This window comes from Panulirus ornatus, chromosome 1 (genome assembly GCF_036320965.1).
Source record: "Panulirus ornatus isolate Po-2019 chromosome 1, ASM3632096v1, whole genome shotgun sequence".
Taxonomy (NCBI): Eukaryota; Metazoa; Arthropoda; class Malacostraca; order Decapoda; family Palinuridae; genus Panulirus; species Panulirus ornatus.
The window spans coordinates 74843426-74869791 of NC_092224.1; the positions used below are offsets into that span (position 1 = coordinate 74843426).

General features: G+C 40.6%; 1 protein-coding gene across 7 annotated transcripts in view; it reads left to right on the forward strand.

The window, feature by feature from the left end:
* Positions 1 to 6982: 6982 nt before the first annotated feature.
* Positions 6983 to 26366, forward strand: part of LOC139749641 (uncharacterized) — a 163617-nt gene continuing 144233 nt past the window's right edge. For 3 of the 7 annotated variants that reach the window (XM_071663818.1, XM_071663826.1, XM_071663823.1), the window contains exon 1: positions 6985 to 7248. The gene's annotated coding sequence lies outside the window, so the exon portion shown is untranslated. Of the gene's footprint in view, positions 7249 to 26366 lie in introns of all 7 variants that reach the window. The other 4 variants (XM_071663834.1, XM_071663847.1, XM_071663842.1 and 1 more) reach the window with 3 other exon arrangements.

Consider the following 26366-nt stretch of genomic DNA (forward strand, 5'->3'; position numbering starts at 1 on the left):
TATATATATATATATATATATATATATATATTGTCTTCTTTCATCTGGATGTTTTGATCTTTATTTCAGTTGTCCCAAATACCAGTCAAGTATGACGTACACCGATTGTGTCCTTAATCTGCTGGAATGGTTTTTGAATGTTTAAATTTTTTACCCACTGTTTTAACCCGTCAAGAGGCCATATATTATAATGATGTTATTTTGTATTATAGTCAACCTTGCATGCACTAGGAATGTCTTGAATAATCTAGTAGTTTAGAATGTGAGGTTAGAAGTGTACATGGTGGAGGGACGTGTTAATGGGAAGCTTCGTTTTCTATGGGATGTATATATGGTCAGCAAATTTAAGTTTTCTTTTAATTCCAGCATGTTAGCATCATTACTGCAGAAGAAATATATATATATATATATATATATATATATATATATATATATATATATATATATATATATATATAATATGAAAAAGTACACAAGCAGCGAATTTACATAAGATTCAGGTAAAACCACAAGGAAACTGAAAATACGAAGTGTCGAGCGCTTTCGTATAATTACATCGTCAGAACGAAGTACAGATAGAGAGAACCAGAATGTAATACACCAGCCGCCACTGGACGGGGCCGACAAATGAGTGAAGAAACAAATGAAGAGTTTCGGGAGCAGGTCACCCTCGACCACCTCACCTCTCTCAAGTTACAAAATCTATTGCAATATTTGTCCACCTCAAAGATTTTAGTCATCGGACTGACTGGAGCAGTGTTATCGTATCCAATACCTCAGTAATGGATAGAAACATTGTTGAATCATCTCTTAAACACAGTAGAATATTAAGATGAATCAAAATGTTGTTTATATAAATTAGATTATTTTATAAGTGAACATTGTCAATATGTTTCGCAGAAATAGGTTGACCTGCATTTATAACATGAGAGGTGAGGTCATCGAGGGTGATCTGTGCCCTGATCCCTTCACCTGTTTCTAAATTCATCTGCTTGACGCCGCTTCGTATTTTCCGTTTCTTTGTGGTTTTACACACACACACACACACACACACATATATATATATATATATATATATATATATATATATATATATATATATATATATATATAACTACCTATATTGCAAATATCTCGTATAAAGCGAGGCATTCCCATGAGGTCAGTTTGATATAAACAGTATCACCAAGAGTCAGTCTGACTATCGAAGGTTGTCATGTATTATGAGGTGTCGAACCAATAAATAAGGTATCGGATAATTTAAAGTATAATAGATGTGAAGATTTTTTTTTTTTTTCACCGGGAACAATTCTGTGCAGACGTCTGAGTATATGTAAGTCATTAGCGTGATGCAAGATATTGTCATTAATACCCTATGACTCTGTGTGGTCAGGAAACCTCCTCAAATCCACTAAGATATCTTCAGCTGTTCGAGTCAGCCTTTCTAAGTGACTTTCTCTATAGGGAGAAGCGACACATCCTCACATGGTGAAGTATACTAAAGGAGACCAGCCAAGAGGATTTGAGGTGATGTCGCCATCATCAGTATGTTAGTGTAGTCTTACTTAGTGACATAGTAACGCATCGCTGACCTTACTGCGGGACGTGTCAGCCACAAGTGCTCCTGGTGAGTGTCTGAGGGAAAAGTGTTGGTGAGAACTGGTCTTCTACATCAGTCTGTGGCGAGGGGACATGAGAACGTCGTAAGTTGAAAAGACTGAAAAGACCATTAGACTGTGGTGGCTTTAGTAGCTGTGTTTGTACTGCCAAGCCGAGTAAGATGGTAGATGTTTATGAATGTTTTGATTAGTCACGTGTGTAGAAGTGAATTATCTAATATGTATTGTATAGCTGTATTTTTACAAATAAAATATCAATAAAAAAAAGTAGCTGTTTCAGTCTTACCCTCTAGAGGTTGTCAAGGTAGCAAATCCACATCAGATGAATATGATTCAATTTTTATGTAAAATATGAATGTGATTTTAAATCATTACCATAGGAACATCACACACACTTGATGCAGACCTGTGTCCACCTGGAACCCCCCCTCTTCCCACTTGCCTCTAGTGCCTTTCTTGCTAAACCATATATTCGTGGCACTTTCCACAAAGCATCTCTGTCAACCCTATCGTACGATCCAGATACGTAAGTACCACAAGCAAATCCTTTTCTTTCTCCAGGAGTTTCCTGAAAAAAGTCTTCAAAGCAAACGTCGACTTACACATTCTTTACACACCTGAAGCTACATTGTACCTCCCCCAGTCTGCTGCTCTGTACGTGCCACCGCTCGCAGTAACCGCTCTTCCATACAACTTGCCACGTATACTCAACAAACTTTTGTCTCTGTAATTCGAATTCGCTTTTGTCCTTTTGCCTTTGCACAATGGCAGTATAAAGCCATCCAGGCACTTCGCCTTGAATCAGGTAATACTCGTACATTGAAAATCATGTTAGACCAGTCAGCAACACAGTAGATTTGTTTCCTGAAAATTCAACAGCATTGCCATCCACTAAGCCACACTTCATCTATACAAACTAACCACCTCGTCAGTTCACTAAGGCAGTTACCTGCTCCGTGTTCCTCCACGCCCCACAGTAACCTCACATGTACCACCTTACCATCTGCCTTGCTGGAGAAGTTACTCACAGAAACTAAAACATCTGAGTAAGCATTTTAGTTTTGATTCGCTCCCCATCGAACAGCGCAGGTGTCATAAACCACGTAGGTAGTGATGACTGTAATGAACTTTATGTACAACAAATGTTCAGCATAAATGACTTCATCACATGTTCTACCGGCGGGACTAACTTAACCTTTCAGGAGACTTGAGTCACACCCACTGCTTTTTGGGCTTACGTCCTTTAGTACACCATTAATGAATACGCTGTAGTTTCCTTAGTAACTTGTTACTGATCTTCAGATCAAAGTTAACGTTGTGGATGATGTATATTTGAATTATATGGAAAAAATAAAAGATCGAAATTTCATAAAGTTGAAATGATGAACTTAAGTAACCTGGATGAAAATGTAGTATCAACCAAGGATTACAATGGTGCCTAATAATTCACAATTGAGCGATGGATTTTCTCTCAAGCTGAAAAAGATATGGAGATGCAGACGACGGAGGTTATAATGTGTTTACCACTCCCGTTTAGTACGGTGAGTAAAGTCTTAAATCACAGAAACATTAAGACTTATTTCCTTCGAGATATATACAAATTTCAAGAGGAGGATTCCAAAATGTCTTCTTTAAAAGAGTTTCCACCTTAGCTTCAGAGAGAAAACAAAAATCAGTATTTTAGAAAAGATCACCGTAGAAATGGAACAAGATTGATCATCTGTTACATTAGTAAATGGTCAAATAAGAGAAAATTACATAAATGTGTGATTGTCATATATAACACCAGGACCCATGTTATAGGGCTTCTGCAGAAGCAGGGGTAAAATGGACTCCGGCGGAGCGAGAAGTTCCTTAACTGGACTGTGCTGCCTGTGGTCAGCAGACGATGATACAGCCTAGCTGCGGTTAACTACAACCAGGCAGAGTCCGGTAACACCTCTGACAATTGGAAATTGGATAAATAATCGAGTTCTGCTTCAGATGGAAGAGATCATGTTTCGGAAATTTTTTTTCTGTGTGTACATAGTTATTAATACGTTAAGTAACATGGTATATCATTAACGTATAAAGCTGTATATTCTTTCCTCTCTCACTTCGTCATAAAGATGAAATGTTGACAACGTGGTACCCGTGTTCCCTCTCCTATAACGTATTACCTAACTTTCAAAATCAACTTTGAAGCATTTCCAGACTTATAGACTCGTTTTCAATGCCAGACTTTACAGAAGTATACCAGGGAGTAGCCATATAAATAGACACTTCCTCACAAGATTATTAAGAGACTGAAGGCCAGACGTTGGCCACCTGGCCTCAATAGCAAGAGATGTCCATTCAGGAAATATAAGTCCTCTACTTTACCTCTAACAGATGTCAAAGCTGCACAAATACCATCCTAGCAAGGTGGTAGCTTGTAAAGGGGAAAGTATACAGACCGGTACGGTAACTTGAACTACTTTCTCATGTGAGGAAACCTACTGGATGAAGGTGTTATTTCCTCTGTGTGTAGATCGATACCCTGGTTGGTATATCTGCGTCACGATCGTAGCTCGAAGGTAATGAAGTATTGGTTGATGATCCCAAGACTCATCCATGCGACGCTGGAATGTATTATTCACTGATGTGGCTTGAAGAATTATTCTTGGCACAGCTGTATATATATGTGTACAACCGTCTGTGTAATAGTACTTGCCCCGATATCCAATCTGCAGGTTTCTGTATGTATTTTCAAGGTTTGTCATTGCACTTTTTGAGTGTTTCCCAAACCATCATATTTCATCATTAAGTTTGTATACTTCAATCTTAACGCTCTTATTGCGTCTAAAATCTTTCAATGTATGAGCTTCTCAAGGGAACTGAGAAGTCTGATGATTCTGTTTTGAACATTTTTAGTCGTAACTATGACTTCTATCTTGTAAATATGCTTAATGTGGTACAACTCCTTTAGTTGCACCTCCAAGCGATATACCATAGAAAATGTGTTTAATGAGTGACTATTTTACATATATATATATATATATATATATATATATATATATATATATATATATATATATATATATATGAATACGAATAAAGTGTATATGAACGCGCACCTTCATAGAACATACAAAGCCTCTCGCACAAGGGGTCCCAGGTTCGATCCTGGCTGATGGAGCTTTGTATGATATATATATATATATATATATATATATGTGTGTGTGTGTGTGTGTGTGTATTGTATCGAGTGTATTATAAAAAAGTTCTGGTAATCATCTTTATTATGAGATAAAATTGCTTAAGCCATATTTGTAGTGGGTAACCATCTACACTTGTTAAGGCAAACAAACAACGCATGCAAACAGGTGATGGACTCAAAATACAAACATAAAACGAAATTTAGCAACAAGTATAACAAAAGTTATTAGAAAACGCATTTTTTGAAAAATAATTGAAAATATTCTTGACTACATTGTACTCAACAAACATCCACCTTAAAGATTCCATTACAATACAATCACACTCGGGCCGAGCTGTGCCAATAATGGCACCCAGAGCACAGAGTCTCAGCCTGTGTTAGTCATGGTATGCTGAGCCTACACAACTAAATTGTACAAGTAATGACATCCCAGTTGAAATGATGTCATTAACAAAAGCCCGGGCTTACTCTTGGCAAAAGTTTACACACACACACACACGTTCATTAGAAGCAGAAGATGAGTTAGCAATACGAACCAGAAAACAAGCAAAGAACCTGCTAATAGAGCAGAAAATCGATGTACTGCTTGTAGAATTTAGCGGTCAACATATGTCAAGCATATGATCAGCTTAGATAAGGTTGGACTGTTGTTTGTATTAGGTAAGGCTGGGTAGGTCAGACGATGTTATCAGTTGGGGCACTTTAGTGACGTAAGAGTTGAGAAATATTAAGTTTTAAGGGAGATTTGGGAAATTTCTTTTCACATGAACATCAGCGTTTGAGGAAAGTTAGAAATATTTACACAATTTTAGTAATTCCTCACTTACAATGCAACTAAAAGATTTATATATCCTCATTCACAAAGAAACATGAACATACTTTAATTTATATACATAGGAATTTATATTCGGCTGCAGCCACGTCACTACGCTCTTCCTATGTGAAATTATCAATTATGATAATGAAATTATTAGATAAAATGCGGCATATCATTGTAACATTCCTCAATAGTACACTACATTATTGCAATTTGCTGCAGCCAATAACCGCTTTTAGAATCATTCGAATATCGATAGAACTAATGACGTTTTCGTGTATATTCAATTTCTCTTTTTTTTGCGGACAAAGTATGTCTTTCAAGGACGAGGATCCACATCATGGTATGTGTCACCTTCAGCTTTGCTGAACCTATTCAAACAATATGACAACAGAGCAGACGAGTAACCGCCCCGTGTTGTAGCGCCATCTGTCGGTTGAGCTGACAACTAAAGTGGAAGACAGTCATCGTGTTCACGCCAGATTAGCATATCAGCTTGCTAAATGTAAACAGTTAAAACAAAACAGCAAATGTCTGATAAAATTTATAGTAATTCTGATGCCTTTTTTCGACATTTAAATTTTGCATATTAAAGATGAAGTTCAAAAACTTCTTCGCTTTGGTTTTCGGCTTGGTTCATCATGAGAAATTTATCCAGTTATGATTCTGAATAGTATAGATTCTTATCGACTAATTTATGTGGTCATTATTTAAATTTAGTCTGTAAGTTTGCAGCTGATTACGTTGCCAAACTCAAGTATTTTCCGACGTGAGAAATGATAGCGTTGTGTTGGTGCAACAAGCATTGGTTTCACATGCTGGAGTGCTAGACGTATACCACGTATAATTTGTACTGTCCTGAATATTTACTCTCCTTAAATTATTATACATATGTTAAGCACTCCACAGTGGATTCATACTTGTTTCATACCCTCTAGTTTATATCATGTATTGGAATGTGCATACCGTTACTGAGTATTAAACGGACAGTACGCGCTCCAGTGCTTTTATGGAGAGTGTCTATGTTTGTACAACAAGGAATTCTTTTTTTAATCTGGTATAAAATCGCCTTTGTTTGTATATCGCTGGAATTTTGTCGGGCATCAATAACAGCGCGTCAGTAATTTGCTTGTTCAAACGATTGCGGTGGTTGGGTTCACAGTTTCAGAAATATGTTTATGGGAGTTTTTTCATGTTTCTGTAACACAACACATCATTAATAAACAACGTAAGTTTTCAAGCTATTTTCAATCTGTTGCCTTTTTATGCTTAATGGGTACTTTGATTTGGTATTATTTGAAAAAGGTGAGTGGCAACCGTGTGTCGGTGGTTGTGTGAGGTGTTGGCGGGAGGTAGTGTGTGTCTGGGGCTTGTGTCGGTTACTGCATGGATATATGGCTGCATGCCACCTGTTCCCTCCTCCTCCATCCTGCATAGACAGACATTACGAACATGAATGTATAGAGACAGAGCAATAGTCATTCTGAGCTAACTTGTTTTGTAAGGAAGACTACTTATCGTGATGGTCTGAAGGGAAAGGAAATGAAAGCTGATTTTCGTCGTGCATGTAGATGATTCTGCACGAATACTGACAAGATATGTTGTAACAACCTCAGAATAGTCATCCGGTAAAGGTATGTACAAGTATTCGATCGTTTCCATGGCAGAAGAAACGTACTGAGCTATATGCTAAATGTAACATTATTTGATACTGGTTGAATATGTTGATTAGCAAGCGTTTGATTTATGATGAATGATGAATATGTTTGTATATAGTTATTGTGATTGTGCGTCCAGTGCAGAAAGAAGACGTGCTTAGGGCTAGTAAAAGAATTTTTTTTTTTCTAATTTTGTAAGGATGATAGACTTGGGTGTAGATAAACGAGTATGAAGACATTATGTTTATCAGTAGTTAAGACTTATGGTTGCATAGACAAAAAAATTAATAGATTACCTCAGTGATAAACAGCTAAAGCCAGTTGTACTTTACATATTAGGTGGGTCAGTGTTGTTAGTCTTTGGATGTTATATTTCCGACATTATTAAAGACAGTTAGTAGAGAAGTGTACATCATATATTTCAGTAACTAACGTAGTGCAAATAATTCAAGGGGAATGTATTTTACACGCAAATTATACATACAATGATGACTGGGGAGGATGTTGTGGGAGAGTACACGTTACCCTGCCACGGTCCACATACGATGTGCTGTCATGGGACCAACGCTCAAGGCGCACAGTGTTCTGGCACTTCCAGATCAACCAAGAGCGTTATCTTATTTATCAATTATTTTACTTCATTGTTGTCCTCTTTTATGTACTTCTCATATTTCAAAAAGAAAGTCAGTGACGATCACAAGCCTTATTGTTGCATTAATTACTAAACTAATGACCATATTTTCTTTCATGTTATGGTGCATAGGGAGTTGTTGGTTTTATATTAAATGGATATTTCGATGAATGTTGTTGTCGAGTGGAAGTTGGACCAGTAAGACATTGCAGTCAGTGAAAATTCAGTTGATATAACCTTTTCATACATGTCATAACGTTAGCGTGTGTTATTGCTCTTCCGAAATTAACAAGTGAGAACAACTAAAAGACTTTTAATGAAAATCGTGCTAACAGAGCATGAGATATTACGTATAAGATTGAGAAAGACTTGTATGACTGATGAAGAATGAAAAAACGTGGATGAAGGATTAACATGAATTTTGGTTGAGGATCATTGCAAGGCCGTTCCGGCTGGCTGATGGATTTCAAAACAATGCAGTTCAACGCTATAATAATATAGATATATTTGACAAAGCTATAGTCTCCTCCCTGCCTTAAAACCCTCACATGGTAAACATAAACTCTGCTTTCCAAAAGTTATGAGTGCTGTATACATGCAGTTATCATTTCCCTTGCGATCAGAGCAGGTGTTTTATATTTTCAGGTTTCATTCACCCCTGTATAGCGTACTGCTCTTCTTACACCTCCCTATTAACCACGGTGCTGCTTGCTATATATTCTGTGTGGAGACCAGCCACACGAGAGCTGCACGTTTTGATAACTCCTTTCCTCAAACAACGAGGCTGTGGAATTTTCCTCCTCTCGTCTTTCCATCTTTAAGAGTCAGATCTTTTCATCTGTTTTTCTTTCATCTGATTTGCAATGATTAGGGTATGTTTCTGCTGAGCCAAGTCTGTTACTATGAATAACATTGTGCTTCTGAGGGCGTGTATTGCATTACTGGATCAACAATCTACCATCTTCCTGGTAATCAGAAAGTCAGAATCCTCAACTCACTCATCATGTATATTTACGGGGTATCTTATTTGTATATCTGAAATCGCTTTATAATCTCAGCATGTGAGCAAACCTACCGAGCATACTGTTCATATCAATGTATTGGGTGGTGGGGGTCGTGTGTCAGTATGTGTGTCTTATTTGCTGGTGTCCCCCCTGTATAGGTTTCGTTTTCTGTATCAGTTTGTGAGACGTGAATAGAAAATGAAAATGTATTGACGGACTAACTATAATGAAAAGCTGATCTTCGTTCCGCATGGTATTCAAAGTATCAATGTTCTCTTACATCTTTTCAGACTCTTACCGTATATAAAGTACCGTACCTGAAACCATTCAATCTGTTCATAAAAGAGAATATATAGCGTAACAAACAACAGCACAATGTTGGTGTTCGTTTAGTTAAATAAGTTGGGAAATATTTCTAATTACATACGAGAGAAACGAGACATTGATATTCTGTTTAGCTTTATTTGGTAGAATTTGTGAAACATTATGCTGAGAATCTTAGTATATACCTCACAGCGTTAAGATCTGTCCATGATATTTCTTAAGTAAATCAAAACTCAAAAAATGGCTGTCGTTAATTTGTTTCTGTCCAGATCAGTTATTCCGCACAAAGATGACGTCGTCTTCCATAAGAACCTTTGTGTCTTACAAAATATAAGAGAGACTCTCAAAACCTTCCTCGATCTCATATTACTTTACAACAGTTTGTGGTTATGCATTAGAGGACTTTTTTCACATTTTCTTTGTCATCAACTTAATTTCATTAATATCCCAAGAATATGGTTCGTCAAAACGAAAAATATCTATATAATAAAAAAGATTGTGCAGACAATTTGAAGTTTCATCTTTGAGCAACTATAGACATTGGTCCACAAACCGAACTCAATTACGAACATTAGAATATAGCGAATATACGGAATATTATCACCCAGAAGGTTAAGACAAAAGACATAATGATTTAGATGATCAGACTCGCATCACAGATGAAGTACATAGAATAAAAGTGTTTCTTACAGCAATTTAAAAAAGTATTTACATGACAGTTTGCTGGGTTAATTAGTGTAGGTTATGGTGAAATATAGATTTGAATCAGTGTATTTTTGTGTGGATGATGGCATGATGATGTCCCGCAGGTGGACAGCCTTGAAATCTAACAAGCGCTCGAAACATGGACGTTGGACGAACCGTTCGACACTGAAAACTTAGATAACCAGTTTACATAATTCATCCCGCTGAAAAAGGTTTCATATTATTATGAGATATAGGTCATTCGTACATGAGGTAATCCAGGTCATATTTGAATGTACTTGATGAATTACTCGCTCGTAACGGAACGGATCACCAGGTCACGGCTACTATTCATATTGATCCACATGACATCATATTAGGTACAAAATGCATACATAATGAAACGAGATCTTTTCTTATTTCTGCTCTCTAATTATTGGTCTCTCTTTACTATGATGGTCTTTCTTGGTCAGGTAGCTGTAGACCAGTTCACCTTGAATGCTCGCATCTTACTCCATATGTGTACTACCACCCCAGTTACCGTAAATTCTCTCCAGTTACTTGATTCAGCCAAGGATCTGCACAGTGTTGTAACTTTCGCTTCACCTCATCATCTATTCCGACTCGACCACCTTCGACACACGTTTTCGTCGCCGTTTCTTCCTGCCACTTGCCTCCTATATACACATTTCAGACTCACGTTGTTGACATTTAGGATCTGCCTTTGATAACCGTTCACCACTTGCATCACAAGCGTTCTAGTGATCGTTAACCTTGTGATAAGAAAAAGATTTTGTTTACAATGATAAGCTCGTCTAAATACGGGCTTTTTCACTTACCTTGTAGGCACCGTTTTCTACGACCCGTTCTGGTTCATTTGTTTTTTTGCATCTCTCTTGTGCTTAACTTCTTCGCGGACTGTTATCTGCTGCGTTTCACTTGGCCTTACGTTTTTTTTTTTTTCCCTGGATGCCCTTCGCACGTCCTACCCCATCATAATGATCCCTTCTTCTCACAGTCGGCCACTTTTTTTTCTTTTCTTCGCCAAACTAGTAATATTGATTCTGGCTTCACTCTTCATCCTATTCACTCCTCTACGTGCTTCGTTTAGAAAAGTACTTTGTCTTTTACTCAATACCTTCAGATAAATTCTTATTTCGGCCGCTGCTGTCATATAGTGTTTCCATGTGTCCCACCTCCTAATGCTTAGTAGACCCGCGTCACTCATCTGGCTGCTGCTTCCTGTAGTTTCTATGTGGACATAAGCCAAGGAGGATTGACCTTTATGACTCCTTTTTCTAGAAAAGAGAGGCTTTGGAATTCCCCTCCTTCCTTCATATTTCCATCTTCCCGTAACCTCTCTTACCTTTAAGTGTTTGGTAGAGAAATACTAAGAGCCTCAGACTAACTTCCATATTATACCCTGTACTCTTCACTTCACCTTGACTCATCCAAGATGGGCGCGAAGATAAAAGTTTTTACCTTTCAGTAGTCTCTCCTCAGTGCGCCTGGCAATCATTACATAAACGAAAAGTACCAAACTCGCCATTAACCCGATTCGGCAAAGCATACCTCTCTGTACGTCCCCTTTTTTCAGTTGGGTATTACCAGTCGTCTGTTTTTAGACAAGCTTGTTCACTATATTCGTTCAGAGTGAGTACCCCACGCTAACACCGGAAACGACGAACGAGACTGAAAAGAATATAGATATAATCGTGGGGATAGGGAAGAATACCACTATGGTATTTACTACGTGTCGCAGAAGACCATTAAAAGGATCGGAAAACTTGTTATGTGACTCGCCTGTAAGAAGTAGGGATTTTGGGGGAAGAAGCAAAGACGACGATGATTCTACAGCTTTGCTGCCTGAGGGAATGAGGTATCATAACAACCAGTCCTTATGTGACTGGAGTCCACGCAGAAACTAGGAAGCAGCTGATCACGTCCCCTCGGGTCTAGATCTTAAGATGCTGTAGAACAGAGAGAGAAGCAATACCACGATAAAGGGGAAATGAATGGATGATGGATGGCATCAAGAGGGATGATAAAGATGATGGCTTTTCATGCTATAGTTAAGATGCCATACACAGTTGTTAGTATTTTCAGGCGTAGCAAGACCACCTGCTAAATGGATTGACAAAGGATCTTGTAAACCGTTGGCGGGAAGGGCATAAATAGACATTGATTTGTGATTCTAAGATCGTGCAATTGGGCGTCATTCACCCCACCCCTACCCCAATCAAAGTATGGTTTGCCGTTTTTGAAAGTTTACATGATCGTGGAAGGTCTTTAACCGTGTGTACACTTCTTCATTTCCTGGTATATATAGGTAAACTAATAAGGCGTCATTTGTTAAAGACAGTGTGGGTAAACTGTTTAGTATAGGTCTATGTATCATGATCGCACTGTGGTGGCTAGTACGCCAGAAGACGAGACATTTTAACAGCGATGTGTATTACCGGCGTGAGTACAACATCAATTTTACTCTATACCGGTTATTACTATCGTCAGTAAATTAGCATACTCAAAATCGGTTGGATCTATTAAAGGAATATTGAGTCACTGCGTGTACAAGCCCACGGACCTCCGTGGTTGCTGCAGCCGGTCCACTGTCCTCCCAGCCTTTCATCCTCTTCCAGGGGCTTGGTCGATGAAATAGGCACCTGAAATAGGCTAGGATGTGTGTGTGTGTGTGTGTGTGTACCAACACAGACGTAAAGACATGGTCCATAAGAGCGAGTTCAAGAAATGGGACGACGCGTGCATATCTCTCTGCCATTACAAGCTAGGCTGTCATGGGTAATGCACTTTTATCTCCTGAGCGTATTAGGCCCCATATCAAGACTGAGCGAAACCCTGGGTAAGTGTAATTTTAATACTTTGGATGTAACTTTATAGGTTACACAGGCAGGTACCTAGTAAGGTGTATATATATATATATATATATATATATATATATATATATATATATATATATATATATATACTTTTGATATACGCTTATGCGATAAACAGTTTACTATCCCACGAGAATTTATACGTTCAAGTTTAGTTATAACGTATTTAGAAAAATGAAATGCGATATCCTAAACCCATCCTTTTGATTCAACCAGATACATTAACATTCTTCAAATATATTCCTTCAATTCTTGAGTCATAAAGAGGGTAAAATTTTTGGCATTCAGTCATGCTTTCGTGTCTGATTATAGTATTCTAGGAATCATAATATTAACAGTAAATCTGTTGAAGTTACTTACGCTGTAAGAGTTATCCCGAACGTAAATGTTAGTTATGATGTCGAAGCTTTTTACGAAACAGTTTTTATAGAGTACTGTATTGCATTCACCAACAAGTGTTTACTTATTGTTATGACAGTGATATGGAGTTCCCTGGCCTTGGTGATGTGATAGTGGTGCACAGGTGATCGCTGGCCTTGGTGATGTGATACAGTGGTCCACAGGTGATCGCTGGCCTTGGTGATGTGATACAGTGTTGCACAGGTGATCGCTGGCCTTGGTGATGTGATACAGTGGTGCACAGGTGATCGCTGGCCTTGGTGATGTGATACAGTGTTGCACAGGTGAGCTCTGGCCTTGATGATGTGATACAGTGGTGCACAGGTGATCGCTGGCCTTGGTGATGTGATACAGTGTTGCACAGGTGAGCTCTGGCCTTGATGATGTGATACAGTGTTGCACAGGTGAGCTCTGGCCTTGATGATGTGATACAGTGGTGCACAGGTGATCGCTGGCCTTGGTGATGTGATACAGTGTTGCACAGGTGAGCTCTGGCCTTGATGATGTGATACAGTGTTGCACAGGTGAAGTCAGTATATCCTCATATTTATAGAACTTGTCACATCTGTCATCGACTGATATAGTTTCTAAAGTATTTTCCGAACGGTCAGTATATTGAAATTTGAAACTGGCAACAGAGAATATGTGATCGTAGAAATAAAGAAATCTTGAAATCGTCATTGTCAAACTTTGGTGTGAAGTTCTGTGGAAATGTAATTGGTTGAAGTAAGGACTAACATGTCCACAGTGTTCTTGCCATGATTAATGCAGACACGCGATGTACTCTGTTGTGTGAGATTGGGATGGGGACAGTGAGCCACCGAGGTAAACTTGAAAACACTTCCCAAAGAGGCTATAATAGTCTTATGTTATCACCATTATATCTTCAGTTTTTGAAGGCTTTGTTGTTAGCCTCACAGTGAGTGGAAGCCGGCCCGTCGTCATCGCTATTACAAATTACGCTGTGCTTCATAATCGGTCAGCAAATAATATGTATATGAACTATGATAACTCTGTGTGTATAGCTTGTCCTACTGGCAATATGGAACGTACAGTATTCCAAATCATACGTTCGATTGAAGCCTAGTTTGTTGTTCACATCATACGTTCGATTGAATCCTACTTCGTTGTTCCACATCATACGTTCGATTGAAGCCTAGTTCGTTTTCCACATCATACGTTCGATTGAAGCCTAGTTCGTTTTCCACATCATACGTTCGATTGAAGCCTAGTTTCTGTGCTATTCCTCCCCTGCCTTCATCACTGTATATCCAGGGTTACGTCGGAGGAGGTGGAGAAGCGAATAGTGAAGTCGATAAACAATAACGAAAAGCCCACAGCAAGAGTGTTATGTGGGAACACATCGTATCTGACAGAAATTAGCGGTTTTTTTTGAGTTATATGGAAGTTAAATTCTATTACTAATAACGGTCACACTCTCAAGACTTAATACTGATGTTTCAGAGAAGCAAGTTTATGATGCCACCAGCAATAAGTTTTGAATGAATATGATTACATGATATTTGACGACGTAAACCAGCTTATAGCAATGAAGAATAATCAAGGAAGTTTTGTTTCATGAAATGAATTATTCTTTGTCATGCAGAGAATATTTTGTCATTAGAAGTCTGTGTCATTGTTCTGGGAAGGTATTGAAACCGACACGATTGTGCCATGAAGTAGCAAGTGTAAATCTCTGAAACATAAATATACGTAGATAGACATTAATTTTTGCTTTCGAGGAATTGCAAGGATTAGACTGCTTGTTAGAATACATCAGTCATCATTAAGGTTATGATATATTGCGTAGCTCCAGGGGGCATTGCCTCCTTTGGATATGCTCCAGCATATACGAGCAATGGAAGCTAATTATACGTTCTGCTTGCAACCACCTTGTAAGAAGGCAGCGGCCACCGTGCCTGCGCATACGTTACGGTGTGGAAGTTAAAGCCCAGGATGATAACAATATCGTCTGTTTATAAGCAAATCGGTTTGGTGAATGATGTGACCTGAGGATTAATTATTTTCTTGTTCATATACACAAGCGTCAATTCAGTGACAACGATCGACGAGAATGAATGATAACGTTATGCATTATGTGGGCACAGCGTTACAGCGCTTGAGCATAGTGGGATAAAGGTATGAACTTTGACCTGACCCTTAAGGCTCAAGTGAAACACCAGGTTATCATGCCAAAGGATCTAAACATTGCTCAAGGGCTTGTCAACCGTTTTCCAAAGTTTATCTGGAACACATATACAATGTTAGATGAAAATAAAATGCCGTACACTGGTTTGTGTGTATAAATAGTGATCTTTATTAGTATACAAAGTTGGTCTTCGATAAGTCAACCACAATTTCATAAATTCTGTGGAAAGTAGAGTGTGTGCTGATTTGACTTTGCTGGTGAATCTCTTTGGCTCTTAACCAGAAGCATCATTGATAACTTATGTAGCTTCCCCCTCTTCTGACCTGATCAGTTAAGTGCTAACTTTCCAACTGATAAAGTTTCTGTATTGTACTTAGGATGATTACATGCCTGATCCTCTACCCCATCTCCTTCTACTGTACCTGTGCCTTATACCGTGTGTTCCTCGCACAGGGTCTTCCAAGTACCTCCTAAAGATAAGGGAATGTGCCCCTGAACAAGCTCCTATCCTTGCTCGCCTCTTTTGTTTCTTTTCAGACTTCTGCTTCCTCTTAGAAGCCTTAGAAAGAACACCGTTCTAAATTGTCCAACTATTGCCTTATTGCTTTCACTTACACTGTCTCCAAAGTCATCGAAACTACTTTTATTCTCACTTTTTCAGACACATGAATCCCACTCCTTTCTTTCTGATTACCAGGAAGGCTTTCGTCGTGCAAGGTCCACTGGTGAAATCATCTATGTTACCCACATCTGCTTTTCTTATTTTTTTTTCTTTAGTCTTTTTCGTGCCCCTCGACGTCTTCAAAGCATTTGGCAGAATGCGCCATAAGTCTTTGCCTTTGGTTTTTCTGCTTCTCTCTGTTCTCCAGTGCATAGCTTCATCTGTAGCCGGCACACCTCTCCTTATCCTATAAACAGGGGTTGCCCCTCGGGGATCCGTCTCATCACCTTCTCTTTTTCATTTACCTAAACATTATTTGTGAACTGTTCACGCTCGCGCTGATGATTCCACTCTGCTTCCACTTTCCTCTCTTCATTCTGTTACTCTCTTTCTCGCACTATAAATACCTGCTACCTTAATGCGGACTTGAGCAGCATCTCGCAACGGGGAAGTCATGTCCTAGTTGAATTAGACAACGCAAGAATGCAGTATCTACCTGTTACTCTTTCTTAATAACTTAATTTCCTTCTGTTCAGTTCCAGAACACCACAACTCATCCATGCAATAACAGGAAATGTTAGACATAACTATACCCTCCTCTCTGTCCTGAAAACAAAATGTAATCATCATAAAATCTGCTCAGCAAAAGTTAAGGATGTAGTACAGGTGCCGTAATTATTTTCCTTATGAATATCTGTATCATTCTTCAAGGGTTTTGTTCGCTCCAGGATCGAGTACTATTCGTATACATAGGTAGCTATTTCTTAGCCTCTGTATTGATGGGAGTGGAATCTAAAGCCTTCTTTCTCATCGGTTCTTTGACTATCACCTATCTCCAAGCATCTCCCTCTGTCTGCTGTGATGTTGCTACCTTCTCCATGTTACGGGCGCCAAGACTTGGACCTGTAGCACGTGTTTGGCTGCTGCTTCCCAGAGTTTCTATGAGAAGACCGACACACGAAGATTGTTGACCCTTTACGATGACTCCTCCTTTCCTCGAACGGCGAAACTGTGGAATTCCCTTCCTTCTTTCGTCTTTCCCTCTTCCCATAACTTTTCTGACTTTAAGATCCAGGTCTAGAACACTCGAGGAACTCCACCTAATCTTGTTTGTCTTATACTTTGCTCTTACCAGAGATGGCCACGATTGGGACGTGTTGTGCCCGCGCCATGTCGATCACTTTTGAATTAAGTATAATTCATTGCTACTGAAAACAGAAAGATAAGCTTGAGAATTCATTAGTTCAAAGACGTTAATTCTTGCAGCACGGAACCAACACACGCTCACTGTCACGAGTACTGGAGGGGCACGAGACCAACACGCACTCATGCATGAGTACTGGAGATCACGAGACCAACACGCACTCACAGACGTCGACCTGACTGCGGGTAGGGGAGTCATGGTGGTGATGGTGGTTGGGGAGGGAGACGCTCGTCTCCTGACTGGCGGACCCCTTGACCGGGCGACACCACAATGTCTGTTTTAGCGGAGCCACATCGGCATGACTAACCCTAAACCGTGATGTATCACAGGGCACCAAGATAGAGCCGCTTTGCTACCTCGTCCTCACCACTGATGACCTAAGCTTGGTCACACAGCATTGCTAAAAGCACGTAGCCTACTCACCTTTGGCATCGCTCTTAATAAGCCAACTCTCCTGACTTGAGTGTCCTTCAACACATCAACAGCCTTCATGACGTCTACAGCCGACGACGTAACAATCTAACATATCAAGACCGTGATGACACACATCACTCTGGGTTCAGGCAACATCCTGCCCCCCTGACATCATACCTAGGCCCTGACATCCTCCGGATAGTCAAAAACTTCAGACTTCTTGGTGCCACTATCGACGACGGTTTACACTGGGGAAGTTATGTGAGTAATACCATCAAATTTTCCTCATACCGTCTGTACCTTCTCCGCCGAATGAAATTACTAGGCGTCTCGCCAAGTGATCTCAGGAATGTCTGTGCCATCTTCATTCTACCTAAGCTCACTTACGCCTCCCCAGCTTGGTCCTCCTCACTAACAGTTATACAGAGAGACCAGCTACAAAGAATGCAGACAAGGGCATGCAGAATTATCTTGGGCCCTTCTTACACCACATACCAAGAGGCACTCGTCTCGCAGACCCTGTCCATCATCTCCGACCAACGCCGGCACCTCACACGACAGTTGACCAACACTGGCAGCTCACACGGCAGTTGACCAACACCGGCAGCTCACGCGACAGTTGAGCAACACTGGCACCTCACACGACAGTTGACCAACACTGGCAGCTCACACGACAGTTGACCAACACTGGCACCTCACACGACAGTTGACCAACACCGGCAGCTCACACGGCAGTTGACCAACACTGGCAGCTCACACGACAGTTGACCAACACCGGCAGCTCACACGACAGTTGACCGGTCAACACCGGCAGCTCACACGACAGTTTAGCAATAAACTGTTGACACACCCCCGTCACAGAGACCTCCGACCCCGCCAACCACCACCAACACGGACCGCCGTTCGTCAACACGGAATCAAGATTTCTGTCTTGTTGGAAATTCGATAAAAAGTACCAACTGTAGTTTGCCGCGAGACTGCGAGATTTTCATTCTATTATTATTATTATTATTATTATTATTATTATTATTACAATATTATTATTATTATTATTATTATTATTATTATTAGGAGGTGAGTTTGAATCGAGAAAAACTGGAGGAAGTGAAGTGTTTTAGATATCTGGGAGTGGATCTGGCAGCGGATGGAACCATGGAAGCGGAAGTGGATCATAGGGTGGGGGAGGGGGCGAAAATTCTGGGGGCCTTGAAGAATGTGTGGAAGTCGAGAACATTATCTCGGAAAGCAAAAATGGGTATGTTTGAAGGAATAGTGGTTCCAACAATGTTGTATGGTTGCGAGGCGTGGGCTATGGATAGAGTTGTGCGCAGGAGGATGGATGTGCTGGAAATGAGATGTTTGAGGACAATGTGTGGTGTGGGGTGGTTTGATCGAGTGAGTAACGTAAGGGTAAGAGAGATGTGTGGAAATAAAAAGAGCGTGGTTGAGAGAGCAGAAGAGGGTGTTTTGAAGTGGTTTGGGCACATGGAGAGGATGAGTGAGGAAAGATTGACCAAGAGGATATATGTGTCGGAGGTGGAGGGAACAAGGAGAAGAGGGAGACCAAATTGGAGGTGGAAAGATGGAGTGAAAAAGATTTTGTGTGATCGGGGCCTGAACATGCAGGAGGGTGAAAGGAGGGCAAGGAATAGAGTGAATTGGAGCGATGTGGTATACCGGGGTTGACGTGCTGTCAGTGGATTGAATCAAGGCATGTGAAGCGTCTGGGGTAAGCTATGGAAAGCTGTGTAGGTATGTATATTTGCGTGTGTGGACGTATGTATATACATGTGTATGGGGGGGGTTGGGCCATTTCTTTCGTCTGTTTCCTTGCGCTACCTCGCAAACGCGGGAGACAGCGACAAAGTATAATAAAAAAAAAAAATATATATTATTAGTTACATCATAGCTAATACTTGAAAGTCTCATGATGACTTTAACAACCTTTATTCAGTAAAACAAGTCGATGAGTCCCCAAACAAGGTGGCAGAAGACAAAGTAGATAATCACTAGAGTTGAACAGATAGTCTCTTACCTGTTAATTAACGCGGGAACATCAGACCTGCTGAACCAATGTTCCCTGATCGCAAACACGTCAGCTTTTCATTCATGCGTGATGATGACCTTCAGCTACGTATCCAGCTAGAAATCAGTGTGTGCTGTTAGTAAGTCTTATAATAATAATATTTGTCTTTATCTATTATTATAGTTCAAGGTTAAAGCTTTACCGTTGTGTGACATGGTGGAACCTAATGTTTTCCACACACTGCTCTGAGTTTGACATTAGGGTGACCGTCATATTCTTGGTAGCCATACCTGCGCAGGTGTACACTACAGTTGCCAGTGATATAATCTGTACTCCTCCGCTGAGACCTTGAGTACGCTAGATTACGCACGACACTAATAACAGCCATTGATTTTACTTAATCTTACGCGAGCGAGGAATAAGGTTTAGTAGGCTGTTGTATAACTGTGTAAATCTGAACCTTACGTGTGTGTGTGTGTGTGTGTGTGTGTGTCTGTGTGGTAAACTGTGGAGCAGAAAGCAGTACAGCAGGTATTGCTGCCTCACGTGCCACTACACACACTGACGGGAGGTTGTGTTGGGCTCTCACGAAACTGCACTAGTTTGGTCAGAGAACTCTGCCGTCTCGAAATGAAAACGAAAACTTGGATATATATATATATATATATATATATATATATATATATATATATATATATATATATATATCTATCTGTATCCTAGTATATAAAGATAGTGAATCATACTCACTTTGTAGCAAAATGAGAAAAGCTAATATGAAAACCAATGCGAGACGACTGAGCGTTCAAAACATAACTGTGTAAAATTATTCATTGTCATTCGTACCTGTTGTGACCAGATGCTCACTGATCCCTCGAAGATGATCCTGACAAAAGCACAGTCAGCATCACTGGCACTATTACTCTGTTGATGTCTTCTGTATTGATGTATCTGTGTAACATTCTGTCGCTCAATGACGTTCAGTTGCATGAGTCACCCCTTGAATCGTAGTCTCCTTTTAGACTCGAGGTGGAAGAGCTTCAAAATCTTGAGAGCAAATGTTTTGCTGAAAAAAAAAAAAAAATGGAAAAGTTGAAATTCCTTCAATGTATCCGTAGAGTTTGGGGTTATCATGGTGACCTTATAAGAAAAACTGCTTTTGAAATATCAGGTTTCAATGATATCTAGGGATGATTTGCCACTTGCATTTACTGCAAAATCAGAAATAGATAAGAATTTACGTGTATTGAGGTTATTGTTTTTCATTTTTTTTTCCTGAAAAGAAAAATATGAAGGACAGAACAGGGTGGGCTAGTGTCTAAGGTTGATCATTTACTGATATTCTTTCAGTGTTAAACGTTGTATCACTAGCGTTCGTTTATAACAGTAGAACAACTTAACTATATATAAAACTTAAGTTGTACTACTAACCTATTTCCATGTTTACATTCATCGTGCATATCATTCTTGATTACCACTTCAAGCCTTGACAGTTGCGTGACCACACTTCAGATATATTCCTAAACGGTAGCAAAAAAGCATTGTCATTATACTCGTCTGTAACATAATCTGTTCTGAAGTATAGAGAAAATTGAAAGTTAATTACATCTCTTCAAGGAGAAAAATATAAGGTCCATGTTGAGTTGCCGTGTGTATAAATGTATTTAACGATGTAATTAAGTCCTGTTTCCTTAATTTACATTCAAAGGAAACGTAGTTGAATTGTAAAAGAGCAAACAGCTATGATCATGACTTCCTTCGTTCCTCGACTCGTCTCTAACATGGGGAAAGTTCTATATACTCAATCTTCAGGATGGAATCTTTTTCCAACTAACAATCATTTCTTACATATATATCTTACTTTTGTTGCAAAATGATCACCAAACATTTTTTTTTTTCTTTTGACAATACCTCAACACTACCAGAGTAGATGATGTTTTGTGACACACATGACACAAGCAGCTGACTACTGTATGATGTATGTTGACCCCACATTGTTACCACATTGTACACAACGGTCTGGCCCTCGAGCAACACGACGGCGGCACGACCCTTGGATACATAGGTCAGATCACCATAGGGTTGTGACGTCATGACCAAAGGCTTTGAATGAAGGAACTCTTCTCACGTCCTATAATGCTCCTTCCAGCAGTAGTACCATATAGATTCATGTCGTGTAGGTACTGACGCTGTAGTTCTGAAGGTGGTGTTGTAGCCAAGTCGAGTGCTAAGGCCAATCTCATATTTACGTCTTGGACCGACCAGCTAGCTGCCCGTGTCGACTGCCGGTACACACGAAGCCTCTTGCATGTGTGTCTATCAGACAGTCCATACTGGCCACTCAGGTACAGCATTTACGTGTATGTAACTGTAACTTGTCTAAGTGGTGTGCTTAGGTGGACTACTGGCTGTATCATCTGTCCACTGCGGTTGGGTTATTGAGATAACTTTTTCTGTAGGATTCACCAATGTACAGTGGTCATCAGCCTATTACTGCCACGTAGTGGCCTCCATAGAACGATGACCTGTCTTTAGCGACCATCTCTACGTAGCAGCCAAAGACCATAGAGTCTATGGTCTCTGGAAACAACCCCCTGATTACAATGGCCACATGATTATAATGGAGACCTGTATGTAGTAGCCTCTAGGTTAAGCCAGCCACGTTCATATATGTGATTACCGTTCGTAACACCCAACATACTGTAAGGACTGCATATCATCGCACACACATACCGAGCGGCCGCTGGAGGCGAACTGTGTGAAATGGGCACTTATCTCTCTCTCTCTCTCTCTCTCTCTCTCTCTCTCTCTCTCTCTCTCTCTCTCTCTCTCTCTCTCTCTCTCTCACACACACACACACACACACACACACACACACACACACACACGCACACACGCATGCACACACACTATGATGATAAGGGCCTTATATCCCTTGATCTACACATGTCTCAGACCATCCGTCCTCTTTATCACCTCTGTTAGCTCTTACTATCTTGACTCCCAAACTAATTACCTTATTGTGGATAATTGCAAGGTTATCACAGGCTTGTGATGAAGGAAGAGTGGCACGTGTACGTGTTATCTGGTGCTCCGTAGTGTTGACGAGAGTACCCCAGCTGAAGAATGATCATACACACTCAGTCATGTCTGTAAATATCTTGTGTGTTGCTCCTCGTTGGTTTACAATGTGGATCATTGCATGTCTTTGACTCTCGTGTCTGTATCATCCCTTTTATACGTCTGTCTCTGTTGGTGATCCTTGAGCAAGACCCCCTCCTGTCTGCTTCTTTAGATTTCGATGGTGACGTCTCATGAATCAGCAGGACAGATAGGGAAGTATACACTTCTTCGGAATCATCATATTACACCACTGCGTATTATTGAGACATTCTACGGATGACGCAGACAGGCCAATGGCGACGTTGCTTGTCTGACCAACACGAGTCGCATTAATGATTACGGTCCACAAGAATGGCGTTTGTGTACTTTTATTTTCTATAGCGACCGATATGGTACGAGCATGAGCGATCGTATCGAAAAGCCAAGCTGAGATTCGTTTATTAAGTGGTGGTCCTCTGAATGGTTTACAGTTCTCGAATGACGGTTTCTGTAAGTATTCCGACTACAGACGTTAAGACAATAGGACGATGATAAGCGAGCAGTGGCTTGTTACCTTATGTGAATATCAGTGTTACGCTGGCGAACTTTTACCGTACCGTACCGTACCAAGTGGCTTGCTGAAAAGGTCAGTTACTGGCTTAACTATGTCATTTTTCACCTCTTTCATTGTTCTTGGATAGAACTTATCAGGTTCAGCCGTTTTATTCATCTACATTTCTTTTATTGATGAAAGTATGTCTAGCTTTTATGTCAGTTTATTGAAGAACATTCTCCTCTCTTATCAGTGTATCAGGATTCGGGAAACTGGATTTTTGATATCTTTCATTGAGCTGCAAGTCTCTTTTTTCTAACGTTCTTATAGTGTAAATATCACAGAAGCATTTGTAACAATGTATCATGCATGTATGTGTTTGTGTGTGTGTGTTTTGCTCCCGGCACAGCACACCGTGCCAAAGTTTCAATTTACAACTAACAAGAGGCGTCCGGGTGGGCAGGACTGGCCACACTGCCCTGGTGGCCAGGACTGGCCACGCTGTCCGGGTGGGCAGGACTGGCCACACTCTCCGGGTGGACATGAGTGGCCAGCATTGTTTCGTGGTAAGATAATGGAGTAGGGAAACGGTTTATGTATATCAAGGCCTTTGATATGGTCAATGAGACTTTCCGGCTTGAAGCTTCAGGAACACAAATGAAACTTTCAACGGTATCTCAAGCAACATCTACCACGATTACTGGATCAGGATTCCACGCTTTGAGAGCCGTGTCCTGGTCTGTGTAGTTCACACTGTCCTCTACGTTGGGCGTCGAGGAAATATCAAGAGTGTGTATGTGAGGCAGGAAGATCTGGACGAATATAACAACACACAGGGACTAGTTAGCTGGTGACTGCTGCACACCACTAACCCAGCTGCCACCACATCAGGACCAGCCTGCTGGTGGCTGCTGCACACCGCTACCCATCTACCACCACAGCAAGGCCAGTCTGTTGGTGGCAGCTGCACACCACTACGCACGCAGCTGCTTGCCACCACAGCTAGACCAGCCAGCTTCTGCCAGCTTCACCTCAGTGCCCAGTGAATGGTTTCGAGGTCACTACTATCAATTTCCTTATATCAAGTGGTCCACTTGTGTGCAGGCTGTTTGCACATGCTGGTACCTCTCCTGGTGTAGGTAAGCCTTGTGTGAAATCATCTGAGGTTGGCGTGAGACCTGAGCCATATAGCCCCAGTGCGACTGGAAACAAGTTGTGGGCTTATGTCCTTGCAGTACGCCACTTGCTGCACAGGATGACGTTTCCACGGTCGACCGCCTCTTTAGCATCACTCTGTGCGGGGAAAATGAAACACGAAAAGTGTGTGTGTGTGTGTGTGTGTGTGTGTGTGTGTGTATCACTGTTTGCTGTTTCCCGCGTCAGCGAGGTTGCACCAGACACAGATATAGAAAGGCTGCATTTGTTCACATCCATTTTCTAGCTGTCCCATATTCACAACCAAGCCCAACCGACCATTACATATATAGGCTGGATTGTCTAGATGTGTGTGGATGTAACCAAGCTGAGAAGAGAGGAGTGGAAGGTAGTATGTTTGAGGAAAGAAACCTGGATTTTCTGGCTCTGAGTGCAACAAAGCTCAAAGGTAAAGGAGAAAAATGGTTTCGAAATGTCTTTGGAGTAAATCCAGAGGTAGGTGAGAGGGCAAAAGCTAAGGCATGGTTAGCACTATTGCTGAAGCAGGGGGTGTGGGAGTGTGTGACAGAGAGTAAGGAAATGACCTCTAGATGATATGGGTGAAAATGAAAATGGATTGCTTATACACCTTGTCACCTGGCCATATGATGAAAGATCATAAGAGGCAAGTGTTTTGGGAGCAGCTGAGTGAGTGTGTCAGCAGTTTTGATGTAAGAGACCGGATAATAGTGATGGGTGATTTGAATGCAAAGGTGAGTAGTGTGGCAGTCAAGGGAATAATTAGGGGGCATGGGGTAATAGGTATCATGAATGGATATTGTGAACAGCTTGAGGAGTTGTGTGTGGAAAAAGGACTATGATTGGGAATAACTGGTTTCAAAAGAACATCATACATAAATATACGTACATGAGTAAGAAGGGTGATCAGCGGGCATTATTGCATCATATACCAATTGATAAACGTGTAAAACAGACGTTTTCTGGATGTGAATGTGTTGAGAGGCGCATCTGGTGGGATATCTGATCATATCACGTTACGGTGGCGAGGGTGAAGATATGTATAAGTTTTCGGAAAAGAGGAAACATTATAGGTGAGAAGAGAGTGGTGGGTAAGTGAGCTTGGAAAAGAGACCAGTGTGAAGAAATATCAGGATTGTAAGTATAATGGGAAAAGGTGAGAGTACAGGAAGCTAGTGGGGTGGGTATGGAATGGAAGGTATTTAGGACAGCAGTGCTGGCATGTGCGATAGATGCGTGTGACATTCGTAGATTGGGAGGTGGGAAGATTAGAAAGGGTAGTGAGTGGTGGGATGACGAAGTAAAGTTGCTAGTGAAAGAAGAAAGAAAAGTTTATGGGCGGCACTTACAGAAATGGACTGGAAATGATCGGGAGATAAATGAGAGAAAGTAGCGGGAGGTCAAGAGGAAGGTGCGGGGGTTGAAAAAGACGGCAAATGAGAGTTTGAGTGAGAGAGTATCAATAAACGTGGTGAGCGAGCATCAATAACGTCTGGGAGAATTAGCTGTTTTGGAAGAAGGTTAATTGTGTAAGAAAATACAACTAGGACAAACGGGAACATAGGTGAAGGGGGCAAATGGTGAAGTGATAAGAGGTAGTGATAAAGTGAGGAGATAAGTATTTTGAAAAACTGTTGAATGTGTTTGATGACAGGATGGCAGATATAGGTTGTTGTGGTCGGGGTGATATGCGAAGTGACAGATTCAAGGAGATTGGGCTGGTGAAGAAAGAAGAGGTGGTAAAAGCCTTACGTAAGATATGTGGCAAGGCGGCTGGAGTGGATGGTATTGCAGTTGAATTTCTTAAGAGAGGGTGGCTGTCTAGTTGACTGGTTCATCAAGATCATAATTGTATGTATGGATCATGGTGAGG